Source organism: Aegilops tauschii, chromosome 2 (assembly GCF_002575655.3).
Source record: "Aegilops tauschii subsp. strangulata cultivar AL8/78 chromosome 2, Aet v6.0, whole genome shotgun sequence".
NCBI classification, from domain to species: domain Eukaryota; kingdom Viridiplantae; phylum Streptophyta; class Magnoliopsida; order Poales; family Poaceae; genus Aegilops; species Aegilops tauschii.
In genome coordinates, this window is record NC_053036.3 from 273,734,888 (window position 1) to 273,747,168 (window position 12,281).

At 45.1% G+C, this 12,281-nt stretch overlaps 1 long non-coding RNA gene across 11 annotated transcripts; it reads left to right on the forward strand.

Moving 5' to 3' along the window:
- Positions 1 to 871: 871 nt before the first annotated feature.
- LOC109759328 (uncharacterized) lies at positions 872 to 7,675 on the forward strand. 11 transcript variants are annotated; one of them, XR_012202465.1, is made up of 14 exons: positions 872 to 933; positions 3,041 to 3,165; positions 3,266 to 3,353; positions 3,471 to 3,594; positions 3,753 to 3,928; positions 4,241 to 4,506; positions 4,690 to 4,755; positions 4,861 to 5,014; positions 5,121 to 5,301; positions 5,414 to 5,583; positions 6,136 to 6,259; positions 6,634 to 6,807; positions 7,054 to 7,132; positions 7,358 to 7,675. It is a non-coding gene; the product is annotated as an uncharacterized lncRNA (long non-coding RNA). The 11 variants fall into 11 exon arrangements; XR_012202467.1 differs by lacking the exon at positions 872 to 933 and having other exon boundaries at positions 947 to 3,165; positions 4,241 to 4,350; positions 4,429 to 4,506; XR_012202469.1 differs by lacking the exon at positions 872 to 933 and having other exon boundaries at positions 947 to 3,165; positions 4,241 to 4,338; positions 4,429 to 4,506.
- The last annotated feature ends 4,606 nt before the right edge of the window (positions 7,676 to 12,281 follow it).

The window sequence follows — 12,281 nt, forward strand, 5'->3', positions numbered from 1 at the left end:
CCGTGTGAGTTTCGAGATAGCTGTAAGGTCCAAAGAGCTTGTTGCGAAGCCGTCTCCCCCAGAAAATGAGAACAAGAAGAAGAAGAAGCTGCACTAGCAGCAGGGCATTATGGATGGATGAACTATTTCCTCTCTTGTAAAAAAAATATTTCCTCTCTGTGTATCTCTACTCCTAATGTCTCAGTTGGTAGTCTCCGTTCCGGGTTTATTTTCGTCCCACCATTTTCGTCGGGTTTTTTTTCCGTCCTCTCCCCCACCCCACCCCACGCAGGCCAAAAAAACCCCACACCCGGCAGAAAAAACGCTCCATTGATCCTATCCTTCATTGCCGACTCCTCTCGATCCCATCTCTACTCCAATACGATCCGCCGCCGAGATCCGAGATGATCTGCCGCTGCCGAGGACCGATTGGAGCCGCCGCCGGCGCTGGCCAGCCTCCCCACCGATGTGTGCGCCGGGTCGCCGCTCCCGCTCCCGCAGCCGAGCATAGCAGCAGCGGCGGAGCCCCAGCCGCCACCACGTTCCTCCTGCTCTCCGGCAAGTCCGCCCAGGACCAGCAACTCCTCGCCTCCGCCGCCGGCGAGCTCTCTCTGGCGGAGGAGGGCGGGGGCGAGCTCGCCGTCTCCCTCGCGCTCGACGCCAGCGGGGACGCGGGCTACGATGCGGCCGCCTACATGGGCGCGCTCCAGGCGGCACTTCGGGAGGTGGATGCGTTGGTCGCCGCGGATGGCATCCACGCACGACCTCGTGATACAGTGAGTGCAAGATTTTGTTCTTTTGAGTCCGCTCCATCAGAAAAAGTAATAAACGATGAATTTCCTCTTGAAATCGCTCAAATTGGGCTTACTCTTTGCTTCCCCTCTGTCTATACGAACTTCGCCAAACTTCCGGTGGGCGTCGTGTGCGCCACATACATGCAGTTCAAAGGCAGAGGTGCGTCAAATATGTATGCCAATTGGTGCTTGTTTTTGTTGTCCCTTTTAGTGTGTATCTCTGATGATCTTTCAATCTCGGTGATCAATGTCTGTCACTTTGGTGCGGAGATGAATTGTGCTGTTCTGTTTGTTGTATGTTCAGTTGATGATTCGCTTGACATATCCACAAGGTACAGTATGTGTGATCCAACCACACGTCGCATAGTTGAATTCCGAAGCAATTAGCTTGATTACCTGCAGTCCATCTAATTCTCATCTAATGCTGATTAGTTTAAGCGAGTCAACACATAGGACGGAAAGACCCTTTTATAGTTTTCTCAAGGGGAGTGTACTGTGTGCGGGGGCATATCTCTGTTCCTTTGTATGGTTGTTTAACAATTTGTGAAATGCTTGTAGTATGATAATCTAGATAGTGGGGATATGTTACAGAAAGTGTTGTGCCTGGCCTCACATGTACATGAGTTGGTTTATCATTAAGTGCTCTCTTTCTCACTAAATTTCACATCTGCCATCTGAAAAAACAAATCCACATTTACCTGATTTCAAGTTCTTATGGACCTTATGGTAAAGTATTTAAGTAATTTTAGTCGGCTCAAAAGGCTCCAAGATTCTTTGTCTATCATTTCCTGTTCAAAACTGACAACAGAACTTTGTGAAGCCTTTCAGTTTATCTTTGTTTCAGTTACTTTACCATTCGGTCTTGATGCCTGAACTATGTGAACATTGTCAGCTTAGTAAAATGGTATGAACTTGTGTGCCATACACATAGGAGGTCGAAAAACTACCATTGTATTTGCATATACTGCTTGTGACACAATTTTCTGAACACATGTTGGTGGTCATTGGTCAACAAAAGTTTTCAGCATTCGGCACGGTGTTAATTATCTTGAATTTATTGTGCTTCTAGAATTATAGATTTCCGAATAATTAGATGGTCAGCTATGCAATATAATATTCCCATAGTATTGAAATATTCTGTTATGCAAATAGTCCTTCAGCAAATGGCGCTTACACTTAATATGGGATACTCCAAATCCATAAGAGCAGGCTATATCTGATATTTTCGCCATACAGAGTCGGCAGCGACTTGATTTATATTTTCCGCTACTTGTCAATATGACGGCACTTTGGTGGGGAGATGAATTGTGCTGTTCTGTTTGTTGTATGTTCAGTTGATGATGCGCTTGACATATCCACAAGGTACAGTATGTGTGATCCAACCACACATCGCATAGTTGAATTCCGAAGCAATTAGCTTGATTACCTGCAGTCCATCTAATTCTCAGCTAATGCTGATTAGTTTAAGCGAGTCAACACATAGGACGGAAAGACCCTTTTATAGTTTTCTCAAGGGGAGTGTACCGTGTGCGGGGGCATATCTCTGTTCCTTTGTATGGTTGTTTAACAATTTGTGAAATGCTTGTAGTATGATAATCTAGATAGTGGGGATATGTTACAGAAAGTGTTGTGCCCGGCCTCACATGTACATGAGTTGGTTTATCATTAAGTGCTCTCTTTCCCACTAAATTTCACATCTGCCATCTGAAAAAAACAAATCCACATTTACCTGATTTCAAGTTCTTATGGACCTTATGGTAAAGTATTTAAGTAATTTTAGTCGGCTCAAAAGGCTCCAAGATTCTTTGTCTATCATTTCCTGTTCAAAACTGACAACAGAACTTTGTGAAGCCTTTCAGTTTGTCTTTGTTTCAGTTACTTTACCATTCGGTCTTGATGCCTGAACTATGTGAACATTGTCAGCTTAGTAAAATGGTATGAACTTGTGTGCCATACACATAGCAGGTCGAAAAACTACCATTGTATTTGCATATACTGCTTGTGACACAATCTTCTGAAAACATGTTGGTGGTCATTGGTCAACAAATGTTTTCAGCATTCGGCACGGTGTTAATTATCTTGAATTTATTGTGCTTCTAGAATAATAGATTTCCGAATAATTAGATGGTCAGCTATGCAATATAATATTCCCATAGTATTGAAATATTCTGTTCTGCAAATAGTCCTTCAGCAAATGGCGCTTACACTTAATATGGGATACTCCAAATCCATAAGAGCAGGCTATATCTGATATTTTCTCCATACAGAGTCGGCAGCGACTTGATTTATATTTTCCGCTACTTGTCAATATGATGGCCCGTTGTATATAAATGAGGCATGGCCATCACTTATACTTGGGAACTACTTTTCAGTGATAGCTGTATTGACTAAGGTACTATTTTTTCTTTCTTAAAGATTGATTTCTTCAGTGGTGTGTGTTTTACTTTACAGTTTTGATAAGATTCCATTGCCAACACACTTTTTCTTGACAGGGAACTACGACGGGCTTATGCTTACTGAACTATATTCGAAACTATCAGAGTGTATAGCAGATTAGAGCAGATTACAACAGCCTTAAAGGTAAAATGATCTGAACATTTTTTCCACAATACACAGGTAGTACATAGTAATAGCCCTCTTAATAATTCCTATATAAAAGTATGATCTAAACATTTTGTTGAGTTGTTTTTGCACCAGATTGTTGGCCATTAACGGTTATCCATGGCACTAAAACTACTTGATCTCAATACATTCACCTCACAACACTTGTTGGCGAAAACATGTGCTATAGCACCAAAGAAGTTGAGGTCAAATTAATGAGGTGATAGCTAAACTCCTTAAACTGGATATATTTGTGTTTTGTTTGCTTCAAGTATATATACATATATTCCTTGATCAAAACTCATTGACACTGCTACCACTAATTTGCTTCAGGTCATCGACTTGAAGATTGATAAATATGGTTCTGTTATTATGCAGGAGTTGTGTGATCTGAGGAGAAACTATTCTCTTGCAAATCGGATAATTGTTGTAGGAATCAAAAGGCACATGATTGTACTGTTGTTCTGGGATTTCGTTTCTTACGTTCCTCGACCCTGATGTCTACATGAGGTGTGAGTTTAACGGATAAAGGAAATCACATTACTAATAGAATGGTAGGAAGAATCACGGTGATTCATACAAAATTCACTTAATTTTTCATATAACGAATCATATAATTTATCAGCTGCCTCAACGGCTCACACTTTTGCAAGTCTTCATATTTTAGAAAATACGACTGAATTTGATAATTGAATCAAATGCAGTTATATGTCTTGTACTTGCTTTGGTTGAATCTGAAATTTTGTCAGAAACATAACGAACCACTTAGATATATAAAGCATTGATCTGTGCAGAACTGAGAGATGTTGTGTATTTACAGTTCTTACGTTGTCTGATTGAATTTTCTTATCCCACATTTTTTTCAGATGCCGCAACAAAGAAAATGCTCTCAGCCTTGGACGATCCATTCACTTGATTCTTGAAACCATTACCTTTTCTGAAGCAAGACTAGCTAGCACCCAAGGTGCCGTGGCAGGTGTACGTTTATCCATTGGCTACCCGTTGGAGCATCACTTGCGGTGCTCTTTGTAATGTCACTTGGTGGGTTTTGCAGAAATGACTTTCTAGAGACGTTTTATCTTGATAATTGACAACATAAGAGTGCAAAATATTTGACAGCAGATCGCTTATGGTAAGACCTAGCTATTATCAATAATTTTAGTCCATTAAATGCGGTCTTAGTGAAAGGGTGTTCTTTTATCATGGTTGAAGGTTGCATGACTTCTGCTAGGTGTTTTGATACTTTTCGGTCTCTACTTGAATGTTGCGTACCTAATTTTTTAGTGGCCAACAATCTTGCACTGATTCTTGCTAGGGGTCATCAAGGAAACTCAATAGATGGCTATTTCAGTGGAGATTATACCAGAGATGTTGTTTTGAAGTAAGCTCCTACACACCATTCTTTTGTAGTTCTTTCAGAAGTAATGTTTCATTCTTTTACTCGAGACTAGAGTGGTTGATGCTCATTCATCTTAATTTAATACAGAGTATATGCCAGGAGAGAAAGATATACTTGAAACCCGATGAGGTCAATGATGTGGAGATTTTACTAGAGATGTTGTTTTCAAGTAAGATTTTGTGTGAGATTATACCGATCGCACCAGCACGCCACATTGTTGCTCCACGGCAAAGGCAGCGAGGTAATTTTTCTTTTCGCACCGATGTAATTTTCCTTTTCTTTTAGCCCACTCCCAGGTCTCTTCCGTTCATATTCTAATCACGCATGGTGAGCGGCGGTTTCGACAGCGACTGGCTGGCTGCTGGCTTGTACGTGTGGAAGGCAGTTGTTCACGGCAGACCAGTGAGCGGCGGCGGGTGGGCGCGACCACATGGTGGTTGGAAGGTAGGCTTCGCGGCGTTCAACCTCGGCCACCATCGTACCACGATCTCGGCCCACCCGGAAAGTCGGATGAAGAGGTGGTGGACGGTGCAGACCAATCATTATAGCTGCTGCTCCATTACTTCTGCTCCTCGAAAAGCTCCCTGAGCCCGACCAACAATGGGATCTTCCTCTGAGGTTCACACTACTCCTTGTCCAGACTGATCCCGGAGAGGAGAACAAGCCTCCGAGCACGTGCTCGTCAACTCCATGCCGGCCGCTCCAAGCGCCCCTGCTTCGTGTCTTCAAGGCAGGCGCCGAGATAGCCTTTGCAGCGAGCTGTGGTGTGTGGACTCTGCGGCGAGATGGGATTCAGAATCCTTTTCCGTAGTGAGATAACCATGCCACCACTCATATGCCATTGCATATAAGTGAATCTGTTTTATAGAAATCAATCTTGCACGTTGGTTAGCTCCGTAATTTCTTTTATTCCGTAGCAGACTGAGTTGCTCACAGCCTATTTGCTGGAACGCCAACGAGGAGTCATTTTTCCATCTCCACAAATATTCTTGGTCTCTTCAAATTAATTGCTTCTTAATCCAACTACCATTTTTCAAGATTAGTTCGTTTATATAGTATTTATTTTTGTACCAGTGTTGATCAAGTAGGTTATTATTGTGAGGAATCAGCAGTAGGATGCACATGTATTTGTTTCTTGCCACTGGTTGCAAAAGCCTAAAAAATGATGTGTTTTATTCACCTCTTAACAGTAATACGAGTATTTTGTTATTTACTACTCCCTTTTAGTGTTTACTGATTAGTCACTCTTAAAGGTGAATGTATGTGTATAATAGGTGTGTCATGGCTGCATTTGCGACCCCTGACTACTAGAAAGTAATCTCCTTTGGATGATTTGTATTTTTTTCTGGAATTTGTACTTAGATAGCACATCCAAGGAAGGAAGGAGATTGAGGTTGGCACCTCCTGAAGGCATGCATGCTCTTCACCGAGAGAGGGAAGGGCATCTTTTTCTTGGGTTGCAGTTTCCACCTTGTTGTTGGGTGAGGTGAGTCATGATTTCTCTCCTCCCGCTTCATTTTTTAGAGATAATGAACTATAATTTCTGTTTTGTGCTCATGAATTGCATACTTGTAGGTTTATTCGATTTAGAGGTATCACACACACACACACGCGCGCGCGCGCGCGCACGCGCACGCGCACGCACGCGCGCACGCGCACGCGCACGCGCACGCACGCGCGCACGCGCACGCGCACGCACACACGCACACACTTATGATCTATAAGCGAAGCTGCGATTTTGGCAATAGATGCGCGACAAAGTAGTGGTTGGTGTTGGGTTTAATCAATTATCAAATGTTTTGCCAATAACAGAAAATTACCTTCCTCGTAAATTTATTGTCCTTCTGTTTCATGGTTCAGCTGATTCGTTGTTTGTCAGAGCTCTTGTGGATAATCAGACATGGGGTGCATGGCAAAATTAGGACAGACTGAAGGCAGCAAATTCCGCGTTGGCCGTGCACTTTGAGGAGAAGACATTGTCTTTGTATAAGTGCCCCCACAGTCATCTCTTTACAGCAGAGATAAGGCCTTCAGGTAATTTGTGATGATCTTTTTAGCATTCTTAATTGATGACATTTCTGGAGGGAGATGATCCTCAGCATTTCATAGTTATTTTTTGTACTATTGTAATCTCAAATTTCACATTCGAACTTAACTTGTTATCAAATAATTTTGAAACAAAATTTTACTTTTACCTGCCCTCCACAGAACCAAAGGTTCACGAGGACTTTTGTTGCTCTAATGCTTCTTCGATGACCATCTCGCCGTTCGCCCTTGCAGGTAGATATGGCCGCATAAATCGCACCGATGGATCCAGTCCTTCGCTAGGTCCAACCTACCCTGCACCAGCCTCAAGCACGTGAGACACTGTTACCTTGTGTTCTAACTGGTTACCACAATCAAATCCATTTTTGCCCAGTTAAATTAGTTAGCTCACTTTGTTGATAACTGAGTTGCATTGGTAATATATACTAAACTGTCTTTGGCATTCTGTTTTGCAATATATTCTAATTGTCAGGATTTTTGCTACATTTTTGGTGTAGATTTTAGGGACATTAATGTAGTGCTAATGCCTTCCGTGCAGGTTATTCAGTTAACGCATATTCTGTCTTTTGGCATGTGTATGCTTGCTCTTGTGCTCATGTTGTAATCGTGACTTGTAATCAGTCCATGATCCTTGTGTGACCAGAAGTTGGGCATAACTGCATTGTTACTGAGAAGATGTGAATATTAACTTAGGGATCAGAGCTGAAGCTCTAGCCGATAGCAAAGATATGAAGTCTGTGCTCTGTCTTATGTTTGCAAGTATATTGATGTAACTTCACATCTTGAATGGAGTCACTCCTATGTGTACTGCCGCTGTAATTACACAACATGAATTTTCCGTTTTTGTGATCAGAAATTTTGCCAAGAAACTTGTTGGATTAACTACGATTTTGTCCTATTTACTACTAGCATTTATTCTTATCTCTCAACATATTCTTGCCCCTATGTAGGACAGTCGGAAGAAGAGAGCTTCGACTAGGAAACAACGTGTTGAAGCAATACCTCTTGTTGAACCACCCAAAACCAAAGAAGCCTCTTAGATTGCGAGAGGTCTGTTGTGTTTAGTAAGAAACTTGGCGTAAAATATCCAAAATATCAGGAACACTATGTATTGGGCAGACCTGAAATACTAATATAAGTGTATCCAATTTTTCCTACGATTCCCTTCCTCGCCCATGGACGTGGACCACGTCTCTGGCTTTGCAAGTCCAAGGCTCCAAGCTAGGCGTTATTTTTCATAAAGTTTCTATCGATTTCTAATCAAAATATTTCTATTAGCGTAACCCTACCTGGCGACCTCCATCAGCCGGAGGTATTCCTGGAGTCAAGGCAAGCATGTTGACCAATTGACGTAAATGTGCAATGTAAATTTACCTCGGCACTTTGTTTTTGAATGTGATGGCGTTGTCTGATACGTCTCCTCCGCATCATAAATTCACGTAGGATTAGATTAATGTTAAAAGGCCCGTAGCAACGCATGGGCATTGTACTAGTATTGATATAGATGGACTATTTTGATGGTGTGCATGTCTTTGGAACAAGTAGTAGCGTAGGCCAGCTTGACTATAAGGAACTATTTATTCGCCTAGCTTTCCCTACTACTCCTAGTGATCGGTGTGCAATGAAAGTGTCAGTAGACATGACAACTTGTCCATGGAAGTTGAACTACGACGACCATCACGTTTCATCCACTGCCACTCGCGATTCCCATGACGCCGCTCCAACCCACGGCACCACGTCCCCCGACATGCACCTCACCACTCCCGGCCGCACCGCCCCTCTGCCTTTGTGTGCATGACATGTGGGCCAGCTGAAATGTGGCGAGCATCAAGTTTCTGCCGTAGCCACATGCGATTCCCATGATGCCGCTCGAACCCATGACACCACACGTCTCCCGACCTGCGTCTCACCCCTCTCAGCCCCACTGCCCCTCTGTCTTCGGGAGCATGACATGTGGACCAGCCACCTATCGGGTCCACATGTTATTAACTCAAAGGCAGGTGTAGTAAGCCGCTGAAGCTCAGTCCCGTGGGCCCCGATAGGGAAATGTAACTCCTGCGCCAGGCCTTGTGGTGCTACCACTGCACGAACTCTGTTTTCTATAAGAGTAGAGACTACTACTACCAATCTGCCGGCCCGTGCGTTGCAATGGATCCAAAGTAATAAACACTTTAGTTTTGATATACATATATTAGTAAAAATAATCATGCTTCACTCAAAATATATTCCTCGGGTTGTTTTCATGAGGTGAGGGACGGGTGTGGCTGGTTTGAAGATAATAGGTTTTAAAAAAATCGAAGCTATTTTTTTACACTTTGTAGCGTGGCACGGCATCCGGTGCACCTAAGCGTCTGGAAATAATTTGAGTTTGGGTCGGTGGCACACCCTGTGGCCAGGTTCGAATCCTGTCAAGGTCGAATTTCTGGTTCCTCACCCGGCTGGGATTCTTCTATAAAACTATGTCCGGGGTGCTAGTGCCCATGGATCTCATTTATTTTGCTGGTGTGCATGTCTTTGGAACAAGTTTTCTCTACTACTGCTCCTTGCAGTGAGCGGTATGCAATGCATCTGTTAGCAAACATGACAGCTTATCCATGGAAGTTGAACCACGGCGACCATCATGTTTCTACCACTGCCACACGCGATTCCCACGATGCCGCTCCAACCCACGACACCACGTTCGCCGACGTGCGCCTCACCCCTCTCAGCCCCACCGCTCCTCTGCCTTTGTGTGCATGACATGTGGGCCAGCTGAACTGTGGTGACCATCAAGTTTCTACCACAGCCACACCCGATTGGACGCGGCTTGCCCACTCCGCTCCTGTGCTCCGATCCGTACTCCCGCACCATCCAATTTTCATCCAGCGGCTGGCATCACTCCTCGGCTCTTTTGTAATACAGGTAGTACCCGCTAGTGTGGCCATCTACGCCTCATAACGCCTCAATGTCCAGCTGTGGTGCCCTTGCCACGGCTAGGCCACCACCGGCCGGTTGATCTCGAACGAGTTAGTCGCGAACGCCGCCGCGACAATGGCCAGCTAGGCATCTCGAACCACACAGATGCCGCTTCCCCGTAGCCGACCTACGCTCGCACGTGCCCGCACGCCGTTGAGCCATGCACCAACATACGATGGCAGGAACGCCTCCAGTCTCAACTGCGTCGAGTATATCACGTTCGCAAACCGGTATCCGTTGAGGAGGTTGCTCCCGCCCACGAGCGCACGCCTATACGTATCAGCATTCCATCCTTGTCGCTAAGTGGTACATCCTCGGGACAGTGCAAGCGGTCGGAATCTCGAGCCCAAGTCGAGCTATGTGCCCCGGGTAGATCACTGGCTCCTGCCCGAGCTCCCACCCGGCCGTCGTTGCCGTCACACGACTGACGATCGGGAGCAGCACCCTGCCGCTCATCCGATGTGCGAGCTAGTAAACGTCATGTAGCACGTCACAACATACAAGCATCTCGACATGCGTCGGCCGGGCAGAGACTTTTCTTTGCCACAAGCTCCATGGTCTCGTCCAAGATCGGTGTGGTACTACAGTCGAACATGCGGGCAAAATACTATGGGAGCAGTTGCATGTGCATGGCCCAGACGCCGATGTTGGCGTGGAGGAGGTGGTACTCGCTGGCACCACAGCATGCTACATGGCTTAGGCAGGCACCTATTGCGACGCTCAGGTGTTGGCACATGCATTGTCAACACAGCTGATGATCCGGAGGAGGACGAGCAGGAAAGGAAAGGGTCTTGCATGTGTGTATGGATTCATGCAGGAAATTATTTCCTGGAAATACGGCCTTTGTTTACCTTTCTTTGAGGCTATAGATGACCCACATGAGGAAATCTATTATAACCGTTGGATGAAAATTAGTGGTGCGGGAGTACGGATCAGAGCATGGGAGGGAGCAGGCAAGCCTCGTCCGACGCCGCTCGAACCCATGACATCACACATCCGCCGACCTGCACCTCACCCCTCTCGGTCCCACCGCCGCTCTGCTTTCATGAGAATGACATGTGGGCCAGCCGCATTTAGGGTCCACATGTCATTGACTCAAAGGCCGATGCACTAAGCCGCTGAAGCTCGGTCCCGTGGGCCCCGAGAGGGAAATGTAACTCCTACGCCAAGCCTTGTGGTGCTCCCGCAGTACGAACTCATGCCAAACCAGGAATTTGTTTCTTACTACTACCAATGTGCCGGCCCGTGCGTTGCAATGGATCCAAAGTATCTATTTAGTGGAGTGCACTCTAAACACATTACTTATTTATTTTTCTTAGCCTTTCCTAGCCATGCAACCAAGCCACATAAGCTTCATGGGTGCTCCCCACATCATATTATTCATACTACGTTGATTGAGAAAAAGATAAATAACCCAAAACAAGATCTTCCCATTTTTTGTTCCTACGATGTTGTGTTGTGCACGTACCTAGTTGTATAGTGGTAGTAGTTGCAGTACAAACTTCGTTTTAGGAGTAGTAGTATGGAGTGCTCCTACTCTATCAATGAGTCCCATCTGACATCAAATTTCTTGGCTTCTGTGCTACAGCTATATCTTTCCCTCCTTGTTTTTGTTTTCCAACGCGGCGGGCGGGGTGCGGTTTGCCGATAGTCAGTTTTCTCAACTACGGTCCCACATGAAAGTGAAAATGCTAGGCAACACGCCTTCCCTAGCTATACAACAACAACAACAAAGCCTTTAGTCCCAAACAAGTTGTGGTAGGCTAGATGTGAAACCCATAAGATCTCGCAACCAACTCATGGCTCTGGCACATGGATAGCAAGCTTCCACGCACCCCTGTCCATAGCTAGCTCTTTGGTGATACTCCAATCCTTCAGGTCTCTCTTAACGGACTCCTCCCATGTCAAATTCGGTCTACCCCGCCCTCTCTTGACATTCTCCGCACGCTTTAGCCGTCCGCTATGTACTGGAGCTTCTGGAGGCCTGCGCTGAATATGCCCAAACCATCTCAGGCGATGTTGGACAAGCTTCTCTTCAATTGGTGCTACCCCAACTCTATCTCGTATATCATCATTCCGGACTCGATCCTTCCTCGTGTGGCCACACATCCATCTCAACATACGCATCTCCGCCACACCTAACTGTTGAACATGTCGCCTTTTAGTCGGCCAACACTCAGCACCATACAACATTGCGGGTCGAACCGCCGTCCTATAGAACTTGCCTTTTAGCTTTTGTGGCACTCTCTTGTCACAGAGAATGCCGGAAGCTTGGCGCCACTTCATCCATCTTGTCACAGAGAACGCCTTCCCTAGCTATCACTACAAAAAATACACTTCCATGATGATACGTGTTTGTCACAGTAGGTCACGTTTTCTGTCATGCATGTACATCCATGATGATTTTATGACAGAATCAAGATAGTCATACCTGTGCTGTCGTAGAAGTGTTCCATGACATTACCAAAATTATCATCACGGAAGTGTCCACTTCCATGACGATAAAT